This window comes from Sebastes umbrosus, chromosome 7, assembly GCF_015220745.1.
Source record: "Sebastes umbrosus isolate fSebUmb1 chromosome 7, fSebUmb1.pri, whole genome shotgun sequence".
NCBI classification, from domain to species: domain Eukaryota; kingdom Metazoa; phylum Chordata; class Actinopteri; order Perciformes; family Sebastidae; genus Sebastes; species Sebastes umbrosus.
Window position 1 is genome coordinate 3,185,242 of NC_051275.1, and position 13,245 is coordinate 3,198,486.

Genomic DNA, 13,245 nt, shown 5'->3' on the forward strand with positions numbered 1-13,245 from the left:
CAATCAGCATCACTATTTGTATTTGATGCAGATTAAACTAGAAGTTGGCCAAGTCAGCGTTGGAATTTACATCCATGTCTGTCCAAAATGTCATCACTTCATCATTTTATCCTGTTAGATATTTGTGTGAAATTGTCATAATTATTAGATCAATTCTTGAGCTATAGCCAAAAATGTGTTTTGTGAGGTCGCAGAGACCTTGACTTTTGACCTTTGAAAACCAAAATCTAATCCTTGAGTCCAAGTGGATATTTGTGCCAAATTTGAGAAGATTCCTTCCAGGCGTTCCTGAGATATTGTGTTTACGAGAATGACGGACAATCCAAAATCATAATGCCTCCGGCCACGGCTGTTGCCGGTGTGGACGCATAAATATTCTAAACACTTTCTACTATTATTATTATATATATTATTATAGTATTAAAATAAGCAATCTGGAAGTCTGTGTAGCCTTGGCAGAGCTACGACCTCGCTGAGTGAGTGCTTTCCAGTTATTCTCTCTTTAAGTTCTTTTGCTCTTCAACAAAACACTGCAGGCTGCTGCTGGTGGCTTAATGGTCACTCCATGCTGAAGTTCCTCTGAAAGACATACTGCATGTACAGTACATTGTTTCTTCTCTTTCCCTCCTTCTTCCCCCTTTTGGTTTACCGAGCGTGGGCAGCACCCACTCCAGCTCTTCCTGCGAGCTTACAGCACTGCTTATAATTGCCCGACTATACAGGCAAAGTGCGAGCGCTCTGAATACCTCTGAGGGATGCACACGTCAGTGTGTTCTCTCTCTTTTAGCAGCCTTCACCGTCTTCTCTGATATCACTGACATTTCAGGAGCCACGCAAAATAGTGACCTAATTACAGACTGATTTCATGCACTCTTCACTGATTAGACGTGATGATAATGCGGCATTAGCGACACAGGTTTTCTGAGAACAAACTAAGAATATTGTTTAACTTGCTGGGAAAAGTACCCCATCTTTTAATCTGTTAGATCATGTATATGTCAGTGTGACATCTCAAACTGTACGACAGCATTTACATTAAAAACGTGTGTTGTTCAGAGGAATGTTGGATGACTGATGTGTAATTATTTTCAGCTTTATTTCCTCGTGATTATACCAAAATATGATGGCTTTATGTCGAATTTAAGGTCTCTGTATTATACTATATAAGGACACAATACTAGACACACTTTTGACCCATATAGGAATATTGCAGATTGTTCATTCAGTTGCAGCTCCAGCAAGCAAAAGTGACTCATCTGCTGATATCAAATGTGAGCAACAACCTAACAGCACCATTAGAGCTGATCCGATACCGATATCGGAAATGTGACCAATACTCGGCGAGTAACCGCTCCAAAATAACAGCCTTCACTTTGCTGTTGCCCTGGATGTATCATGGGTAATATGATTTGAGCATATTTTTTTTATGCTAAATGCAGTACCTGTGAGGGTTTCTGGACAATATCTGTCATTGTTTTGTGTTGTTAATTGATTTCCAATAATAAATATATACATACATTTGCATAAAGCAGCATATTTGTCCACTCCCATGCTGATAAGAGTATTAAATACTTGACAAATCTCCCTTTTAGATACATTTTGAACAGATAAAAATGTACAATTCATTTGCGATTTATCGTGATGACCTATGGACAATCATGTGATTAATTGCGCTTAAATATTTTAATCGATTAACAGCTCTAATAACAATTTTTTTTTTATCACGCTGGTATCGGATCGGTACTCTGTACCTGCCGATACCGTAAGTCCAGGTATCGAAATCGGTATCAGGAAGGAAAAAATGGTATCGGAACATCTCTAGGCACCATATCAACATAACAGCACAATTTGACATGTTTTCATCTATTAATTGCTAAAAGGTAGTTATTAGGGGGTTATTTCACCATCACACAGAACACAGCCTGTTTTTTTTAAATGGTATTTTTAGGGCATGTTTGCAAGTGTAAGAACTGGATTGGAGGTGATGCCTTTGTGTACAGCAGCATGTTGGATGTTGTGCTGGCAGAGCTCTTGTATGTGCTATTCTATTTGTTGAGAGGATTGACCCCCAAAGATGAGAGGACGTACATGTAAACACTCATTACCAGTACAAAGAGGCAGCGACGATGAGCTTCTGTTTCTTCCCCGTCTATGGCCCACTGAGCACAAGGCAATTTCTTTTCTTCTTTTTACTCCTCTCAGGTGTACCTGGATGTTTTATTGCCTCACGCTGATATTGCTCAAGGACAAAAAAAAAAAAAGAGTGCTACATAAGAAAAAAGAGATCTTGTAGAGACACTCAGGAAACACTGAAGTGTAACATGCTCATTACCCTCTTCATCCATTTGCTTATGTCGAATATACAAGTAACAAGATGATTTAAGACCAAAAAGAGACAAACACTGAGGGGAAAGAGATTAAGTTAGACTTATACATTTTTCGGAGAACACAGTGGAAATCAGTGTGAGTGGTCAAACACACAAAGAGGTCAGAACTTGACAGATTCCCTGTGGGAGAGGAGAGTGCTTTTGCAATCGCTTTCTCTTTTTAATCAGAGAAATGGGGAGCAACACCAGATTAGCGAAAGCAGCAGTCAGCGACACACACCTGAAGCGCCGCGTCACAAAATTCAATTAGCACAATACGCAAAGTCATGCAAAGTTACCGTTATTTAACTTTTAGATTAAAGTATTTATGCAGCTCTAGCAACTGTATATTTCCCGCCATACTTCTTCGTTCTTCGACACTCAAGTTTTGCCGTGCCGACACAATCCTAACAATGGGAGATGACAGCGCCGAGAATGAAATAGATGAAAATTAGCAAAACATCTTAAGCGTGCACTTTCATCATAGAAACAGAGCTTTAATCTCAGCAAAGAGGATGTTTATGCTCGCTGTGCCTCCAACCACTTTTCATCTTATTAGCTCAGACGGACATTTTTGAAAGCGAGATCTGAAAAGGGGGCTCTCAGGGAGAGACGACAAAACACTGCACATCAAAAGAAGGGGAACAACAACTTATTTGACGAATCACGCAGGTAACAGCTTGCAGCTGAGTTTCTGAGAGGAAAAGTGGTTCTAATACAAAGCGTACACACTTTCAGATTGGAGTCATGATTATTGGAGGAGTACATTTTTGTCTGTGAGCCGCAGTGACTGGAGCACTGTAGCTGGTAGACGTCGTCTGTTTGAGGGGACATTCGTCTTTGTGACAGATGACAGCAGAGTCTCCGGAACTTTTTTTCTGATTTGTGTAATATTTTGATGAATTTCCGGCACAGCGTTTGAAATAAATGAGCCGAGGGGGGAGACATTTCTGGCCAAAGTCGCAGGTGACAGTCTCTTGCATCAGAGGGAAATGTGCACCAAGTGCTGCATGTATTCTTTTTTGAACAGAAAGTGATGATATGTATGTATCATTCTGATAATAAATCTAGATCCTTTTCATTTGTTCTTGTCAGCCACTACACCATCTTTCACGCCAGCAACTGCATATCCCCGAACTTGATCTTTCCTCCACATTTGTCATTCTTTTTAATAAGAATCCCACATCCACATTGTCTCTTTGATGTGCCTCACAGTATGTGGGGCTCGCAGGATGTGGGGATTGAAAGGGAAAGTTAACATTCACAGACGAGGACACACTATTGTTCAAATTTGCAAATTCATCACAAGAGTGCTCTGATAAGCCTTACGGAAAAAAAAAAAATGCATACAACTGAGACACATACAGGACCAATAATGGCTTCTTGGATTGAAAACTATAAAGGGGGGAAAAAAAATGTATTTCAAATAACCTTTATCTTTCACTGTCAAAACTGAGACACAGTTAATCCTTTGAAGTGTAAAATTTCCCTTAGAGTGTAAACAACTCTCTCCCATCCATGACGTTTACCTCTCCTCTTTGTGCTCGCAATTTTCTACATGAATAAAGAAGCAGCTCCTTTCTCCCACTGGCTAGACCCTGACTGAAGTGCAATCTGTTATAATATCAACTCAAGCCCCCATTGGCAAGCATCATTAGCCTCCGCTCTTTCTTGCATATTTAGTGCCGGCACCATCCATGTGGCAATAGACGGCATTACAATTGATTCTGCACAGTGAGATGATTAGTGCTCCGAGTGTGATACTGTTCTTTACGGTGAATTTTCACTCTTATCTGACCATTAAAAATACCCAAAATTCAATTATCAGTAAAAGGATCTTCTCTACTTATTAATGTGGACTGATGCAAATCCCCCCTAACTACTGATCTTCTCATCGCAAGGTTTTATCTTGTGCTTGTTTTTAACAAGAAAGATTCCTTTTACGTGATCTTGCAGGGTTTAAACGAAGGAACTGTGTGTAAAAAATGAAACGCCTCTTCCTCCCTACAGTCAGCTTACAGTACCCCGACGCTGCTGCGAGCTGTGCACCTGGCACTACACTATAGGTAGGGAGGCTGGCTTAAGATTTCACACACATCCCTGTCATGAAAGATTGAGCATGTGGGAGTCATTGAAATGTATTCATGCTCACAATGTAGAGGAAGCACGGGGCCACAGTAATGGTTGTCAGGGGCTGGTATGCCTCAGTGAACTGAAGACGACATTTTCTGTCTCACTGGCTGCAGGGATGTTTGAGTTATATAACCCTGCAGGAGGCCACAGATGAGAATGTCACATGTGAGCCCTAATAAAATGCTACATTTAGTATGTGTGCCATGAAGAGACTCACATAGTCCAAGGGATTCAATAAAAAGCTGTGTTTTTGTGTAGCTTCTTTTAAGAGATTGATAGTTTAATACACTAACATTTTACACCGCGTGCCTCAGCATCATATCAATTCAGTTTTGTGAAACTGAATTGATTTGATGCTGGCCATGCATAAAAAATAGGGCTGTCAATCCATTGAAATATCTAAATGCGATTAATCGCACATTTTTCATCTGTTCAAAATGTACCTTAAAGGGAGATTTGTCAAGCATTTAATCCTCTTATCAACATGGGAGTGGGCAAATATGCTGCTTTATGCAAATGTATGTATATATTTATTATTGGAAAATCAATTAACAACACAAAACAATGACAGATATTATCCAGAAACCCTCACAGGTACTGCATTTAGCATATGCTCAAATCACAACATGGCAAACTAACAGCTGTCAGTGTGTCAGTGTGCTGACTTGACTATGACTTGCCCCAAACTGCATGTGATTATCATAAAGTGGGCATGTCTGTAAAGGGGAGACTCGTGGGTATCCATAGAACCCATTTTCATTCACATATCTTGAGGTCAGAGGTCAAGGGACCCCTTTGAAAATGGCCATGCGAGTTTTACGCCACAATTTAGCATAAGTTTGGAGCATTATTTTGCCTCCTTAGTGACAAGCAAGTGTGATAAGGTACCAATGGATTTATTAGGTTTTCTATTTTCACATGATACCAGTATCTTCACTCTAGCTTTAAAACTGAGCCCACTACAACCTAAAAATCGCAAGTTGCGTTAATGTATTAAAGAAATTAGCGCTGTTAAACACACTTACATTTTACTCCACGTGCCTCAGCTCGCCTCTCTTTGTAAAACTAAAGAGAGGCAGACGTGCATAATTACCGCCTCGCAGTTGTGTGCCTCCGCCAACCAGTCAAGTAGCAGTTTACATCCACGTCTGTCCACAATGTCATCACTTCATCATTTTATCCTATTAGACATTTGTGTTGTCATAATTAGCATATGAATTATTATGGCCAAAAACATGTTTTTTGAAGACACAGTGACCTTGACTTTTGACTACCAAATTCTAATCAGTTCATCCCTGAGTCCAAGTGCCAGATGTAATACAATTCCCTCAAGGCGTTCCTAAGATATCACGTTCACAAGAATGGGATGGATGTGAGGTCACAGTGACCTTTGACCTCCAAAATCGAATCAGTTCATCCTTGAGTCCACGTGGACATTTGTGCCAAATTTGAAAAAATCCTCTCCAGGCGTTCCTGAGATATGACGTTCAGAAGAATGGTACGGATGGATGGAAGGACGGACAATCCGACAATATAATGCCTCCGAGCCACAGCTGTCGCCTCCGAGGAGGCATACAAACATCTGGAAATGTGCTGGAAGCTGGGGTATGTTTCGACCTTGAGTGGTATATTTGAGACTATAAGAGCTCATCTGAAGTCTGTTTACTTCCCGGACCAGCCCCATCCACCATGTTTGGTTGTGAGTGTTAAAGGGGACTCAGATAACAACACATCTTATCTTCTGCAGGATTCTACAATGTCGCTGGCGCTCGGGTTAGGGTGTCCTTTTCAGAGATGCAAATGTGTGTAAAAATGAGATGAACGCATTTCTGTGCGCTCCAATTACATTAATGAGGTAGAAAAAGGCAAACAATGTCAATGGAAAGTTTGTTGTGGAGCGCTGGATAAAAGAAACGGTCCGCAATCTCACCAAGGGAGGATGGTACAGTCGATATGGAAGGATGGAAGGGTTGCAAAGACTTTTCTTTTTTTAATTCCCATGAGGATAATTCCCATCATTTTACAGTGTGCAGGGCACAAATTCAGTGTGTCTGGTATTTGATGAAACAATGCATAGAGGTAACCTGACCTTGATCCATCCAATATTGGTCCCCAAAACTACAGAAATCAAGGGTCTAAGAATAGTATGTTGAACAGAAGGTAGACGCTCAAAGACAATTTTGTGAATTTCAAATTACCAGTCGATTAATCGATTAGTCGACTGAGTCTTACCAACTTACACACATTTGTTGATTTTCTGATTTCTATTAATAGATTAAATCCAAATATAACTCAGTAGATAAATTATAACGACCATAAACACTGGTTGCAGCTCAGACAGAGTTTGCAAGCTGCATTCAAGCAATGTCGGCAGAATAAGAATTTTTATTCTGACTGTTCACGCAATTTTCAATGATGGTTTCCCCAAACCAGTCGCCAGAAAAAAATTTGGCTTTGTACATTTCTGCAAACCACGGGAAACGTTGAATGTCGAAGTCTCTGAACCAAAAGTACATTTCATAAATACGTTTCATATCAGCCTCATATCACGCTTGCAGAAATTTACAATGTCACGTTGTTAATGCTGTGAAACGATTGGTTAGGCAACAAATGTCTTGGTTAAGGCTAGAAAAAAAGATCATGGTTTGTGTTGAAATAACAATGTAACGTAACAATGTAACGTAACAATGTAACGTAACAACGTAACGTAACAAGAGTGATACAAGGCTGATATGAAACGTATTGATGAAATGTACTTTTGGTTCAGAGACTTCGACATTCAACGTTTCCCGTGGTTTGCAGAAAGGTACAACGCCAACGTTTTTTCTGGCGACTGGTTTGAGGAAACCATCTTTGAAAATTGCGTGACCAGTCAGAATAAAAAATCTCATTCTGCCAGCATGCAAACTCTGTCCGAGCTGCATCCAGTGTCTGTGGTCGTTATAATTTGTGTACTGAGTTATATTTGGATTTAATCTATTAATAGTTCAGTTTATAACGTAACAACGCAACGTAACAATGTAACGTAAAAACCTAACATAACAATGTAACGTAACAATGTAACGTAACAATGTAACATAACAACGTAACGCAACAACGTAACGCAACCACGTAACGCAACAACGTAACGCAACAACGTAATGCAACAACGTAGTGCAACAACGTAACGCAACAATGTAACGCAACAAAGTAACCCAACAAAGTAACATAACGCAACGTAGCAACGTAACGTAACAAGGTAATGTAAAAACGTAACATAAAAACGTAACGTAGCAACGTAACATAGCAACGTAACATAGCAACGTAACAATGTAACTTAACGTAACATGACAACGTTACATAACAACGTAACATAACAACGTAACTTAACAACGTAACATCACAACGTTACATGACAATGTAACATAACAACGTAACTTAACAACATATCGTAACAACGCATCTTAACAACGTATCGTAAAAACGTAACTAACGTAAATAAACAGCAACCGGCCTTAGCTGACTTTCTTACGTAATGTTAACGTAACAAGCGTAACAATGTTACTTAAACATTTAGTCAATGTTTATTTTTGGTTTCACTCGGGACACGAACAGCGGTCTCCTGGGTGAAAGTCCTCTGTTTGTTTGACCCCTCCCATCTGCCCTTAGTGGACTTTCTCGCTTGTTATACTCATTATTATACCACCTAACTTTCATACCACCTAACTTTAAATAATTGGCTGCTCGATATACTACATCACTTATCACGTTGGTTAATATACAGTATATACATATATACTGTGTGTGTGTGTGTGTGTGCAGCTCCTTTTACATTTGTATAAGAGTATTATTTAATTGTAACTGTCAGTGGTGGCTTTGCAGCCATTTTGCCTGCAGGTTGTTGACATTTCTATTGTTCTTTTCATCAACTGGGAGATACTGTTGCTTGTAATTATAATTTGCACAATATGACGTGAACGTCGCATGAGGTCGTGATCAGACAGCCCACAGCTGTGACTGTCATCATTTACAGCAAGTGCAAGAAGTTTATGCAAGAAACAAGGAACATTTACATTATTGTCATGGCTTTACAACCATTCAAGCAGTGGTAGGTGGGAGTTGTAACAAAGGAGGCTACTGTCATTGAAAAGGACACGGACAAGTTATGGATCGCTGTGCTTGCTCTTATGAGGGAGCCTGTTTGAGTTTGATTGTCTCATCTAAAACCTGAATACGGAGCTGTGTCCCGAACAAGAGCTGCATAATTGTAAGGCAAGGTGCGCCTGCTGAAACCAGAACACTGAAAACAACTGATAAAAGTTCAGGAGCATTCAATAATGTGTCCTGTGTGACTTTGATTGGTTCTTCCTAGGTCACAGCAAAAAACATTCAGAGCTCTTAATCTAAAGTGTTTCTACTTGGACGTCTTTGACAAATAAAAGTATGGGAACCCCTGAAATACCAGTTTTAGATATTTCAAAGATCTATGTTCTACTCAGCCTTCAACAGTGTGTGTTATCTGAGCTGAGCTAAAGCCTGTAAGTGATATGAATGTCATTTATCAGAGTAAAGGTTTTGTGCAGCCCTGTAATTACTCTTTTGCCATTTTGTGGTATTCTCTAAAACTTTTAGAGGGTAAAGTCCAAATGACATAAAAAACACTTTTGTGAACTCAAAAAGTAGTTAAACCGTGACACATTTCATAATTTTTTCACTCTGTGCTCTTATCTCTTTGGATTCCAACCGATAAAGCGAAGCAGAGTTTAAAGTCCTGACAATCAACTTAAATATTTTGCTGTTTCTATCCACACAGGTTCAACAGTTTAAGATCTGCTTCGCTTTATTTACGCAGTGCTGTCATCTCAACATGTCACACGAAAAGTTTATTTCAAATAAAGTCTCTGCCGCCAGTAGGAGGGGAAATCAAGACGATTTCCAAATCTTCCTGTTATTCACTTTGCCTGCAACAGTCCAGAGATTAATTGCAATCATGAGGAGCTCTCTCCCAAAGCAGGAGAACAGAGAACTGCTGTGTGACTCAAACCTGTGATGCCATCAGGCTTAGAAAACGCAGAGATGCTCATTAGAGACTGAAATGGCAGAATGTTTTTAAAGAGCCTGCAAGAATACTGAGGGTAGTCTCTGAGAATAAGGGAATATTTATTTGATACAATAAAACAGTGAAACTTGCAGTGTCATTTTAGACACTGCAAAATCACAGCACACAACAAAGCACCCCCAAACTGTATTATGAGATCATGGGCATAATGATAAAAAAAAAAATAGTATAACACAAAGCTAAGATACACTTTATTTTTTCTTTGTTGTCATCTTTTTTTGTAGAGTCTCCGGCAGTAAGAATAATTTACTCTTCAAGCCTCAAGTGACAAATAATGGAAAAATGAAATAGTGGAAAAAAAATAAGTGCCAGTACTCCCCTTATTCACATGTTGCCCTGTGTATCGGCCGGTATCAGCAATCTCTTGCTCTTATTTATTTATCTATTGATTATTTCTTTAAGCATGTTATACTACGTCAATCTTAATCAGTTGTGGTTTTAGATGGATGGATGGATGGATGGATGGATGGACTTTATTGAACCCGGAATGGGAAAATATTGTGTTCCAGCAGCAGGTTAACCAGGCAACGCACCAGAACAGTAAATAAAATGTACATATCAACACTAGAGAAATACATCCACACAATGTAAGAATATTGGAATACACTATAAATATACCCGACTACTACTACAACTAGCATAAACAAATCTTAAATCTAAACATAGAATAACTTAGAATAGAATAATTGATTATAAAAACTTGTGTTTGGTGGATTATTTCTCTGTTGTTACAATGCTAATTGGCATTGCATTTTACATCATTGGAAAGCCTGTTTATTTACCTTCACATGATGTCCAGCTTGTAAGGATCATGCATTTGTGGGATGAGCAGCACAGTTGATTATGTGGGTAGCGCCCACGTAAAATTTGCCAAAATTCTCTGCCAATGCTAAACAGTGTATTCTCCTGTTGGTATGACTCTTGTTTTGAGCTCCAGGTGCTGATGTGCACGGGGCCTGCTGGGTGCTGCGCCCTACTAAAGTGATCATTTGGCGTCTGCTCTAGGCATCGGCATGCCACGTTTGTCTAATCTGGATAAGGCCCGTGCAATAAGGCAAGTTGAAGCTGGTGTTCCGCAAAACCGAATTGCATCCTGGTTGAGGAATGGAACGCCATCCCACAGCAACGTGTGACCAGGTTGGTGACCAGCATGAGGAGGAGGTGCCAGGCTGTTGTGGCTGCGTATGGTTCTTCGGTGTATTAAATGAATAAAGTGCAAAATTGTCAATATGTCTTGTTTGTTCCTTGTTACTGATAGAGAGTTAATCATCCAATCCACCAAACAACTCAAAACAAGAGTCAATACCAACAGGAGAATACACTGTTTACCATTGGAAGACAATTTTGGCAAATTTCACTTGGGTGTTACCCACATAATCAGCTGTGAAGGTAAATAAACAAGCTTTCCAACGATGTAAAATACAATGCCAATTAGCATTGTAACAACATAGAAATAATCCACCAAAGACAAATTTCCAAACTTTTTCCCCCAAATTGTATTATTATACTTGGGCTATGCATCTTCCATACTAGGCCTATAATACTCTAATAATATTCACACTGGAACATTCTAGGGTTAAGGTGGTGTGTTTACCGATAGTGTAAATAGTTAAAGTGCTTTCCTGTGTTATTCGTAGCCTGTAGTATCTCTCTATAATATATTATAGGATGCCTATAGCCTCGAATCAACAGCAGCCAACCAGACAGGCAGGTATGCATGCAGAGCTGAGGTGTGTGAGCTGTTCATTCAGGTTTTAGGAGCAGTGTCCCAGTCAGGATGATCCTACATATTATACAGAGATACATTCTGAATTTATAAAGTGAATACAAGATCGATACTAGGAGATATTGGGTTCAGGGGTCCTCACCAAGAATATTTGAAGGTTTATGTTTAAGGTTCAGGGTTTAACTATAAAATTTCACATCATTTTGGACCATTGTTATAACTTAACTCCAAAAAAGCTGAAAGACAAAATGTAATATAGTTGAATAATTACTTTATTATTTACACATACCACAGCCTTCATCTGAACATTTAATTCCACCGGAAATGTTTGCCTTAAAAGAGCAGATTCAGAAAACTTTTAAATTAATAAATTATATTTTTTCACAATTTAAAAAACGTTATGATGAACGGTTCACTTATTATTTAAAAAAAAGGACGTGAACAAATAAATTACAGCATTGGCTCGTCCAGATGCTCCCCACATGGTTTTTATATTCATACGGCTTATGAAGAGCGGCACAAAAACACTGGCACTGCGCCGTATGATTATGAATCTCTCAGAAAACCTGATATGGAGAGGGCAGAAACGAGTACCGGCAGCTTGTGAGAAGTGCCGGTATGCCAGAAAAAAGTCACGGTACGCCAAGGAGTAAAATGAAGAAGTGCCGGTACTGCGTACAGGTGAGTACCGGCCCACCTTGAGCACCGAGTAGTTTGCCTTTTGTTCACCTCCAAAGTTGAAAATCAATTTGTCTGCAAGCTTTCAAGCACTGATGAATGAATCAACATTGATTAGCCTTGAATTTATATTCGGAAATCATCCAAAGGGGATAAAATTCAAAGCAGGAAACCAGATGAATCTTAGTGACGAGACTACAATGTTTATTCGTTCACAAGTCACTTTGCTTTTATACGTTTTGTTTTTTCTACCTTTCCTATTTATTTCCACTTGTATCGAGGCATTACAGGCTAACATTTCTGCTGGGGTTGTTGAAGTACAAATTTTATTACACCACTCTATGTTATTTTGGTGCAAAGACCCAATATTGTAGAAGGCACAACTACACCATGATCCGAATCAATGCAATAACTGCTGCTGCTGAGGTCGCACTGATCCCACTCATATTGTCATTGTTCCAAATGCAGCGCAGAGAACAAATAAAAAGGCCAGCCTGCTCTGGGAGTCTAAAAGGGCAACAGCTGAAACAAAAACTATATCTGAGAGCAGAGCTGAAGTGAAGCCATTCCCAGGCGAGAAGGCCACAATATGAAATCCATTAGCTTTCATACTAACTGCTGGACATGTTCTTGACATGAAATGACCGAGTAACTAAGTTCTGCAGAACAGAATGGACGACTTTACGGCTTTAAACTAAAGCATTGCATTATAAAGTCACTGAATCAGTTCATTTCAGCTGTTATTAAGGTTCTTGTTTTAAAATCCTAAAGTCCTATAACATTACGACGAGGGCTATCAATCGATTAAAATATTTAATCGCAATTAATCACATGATTGTGCATGGTTTATCACGATTAATCGCAAATGAATTGCACATTTTATTTTTATTCGAAATGTACCTTAAAGGGAGATTTGTCAAGTATTTAATACTCTTATCAACATGGGAGTGGACAAATATGCTGCTTAATGCAAATGTATGTATATATTTATTATTGGAAATCAATTAACAACACAAAACAATGACAAATATTGTCCAGAAACCCTCACAGGTACTGCATTTAGCATAAAAACAATATGTCTGTAAAGGGGAGACTCGTGGATACCCATAGAACCCATTCTATTCACATATCTTGAGGTCAGAGGTCAAGGGACCCCTTTGAAAATGACCATGACAGTTTTTCCTCGCCAAAATTTAGCGCAAGTTTGGAGCGTTATTTGAACTCCTTCGTGATAAGATAGTATG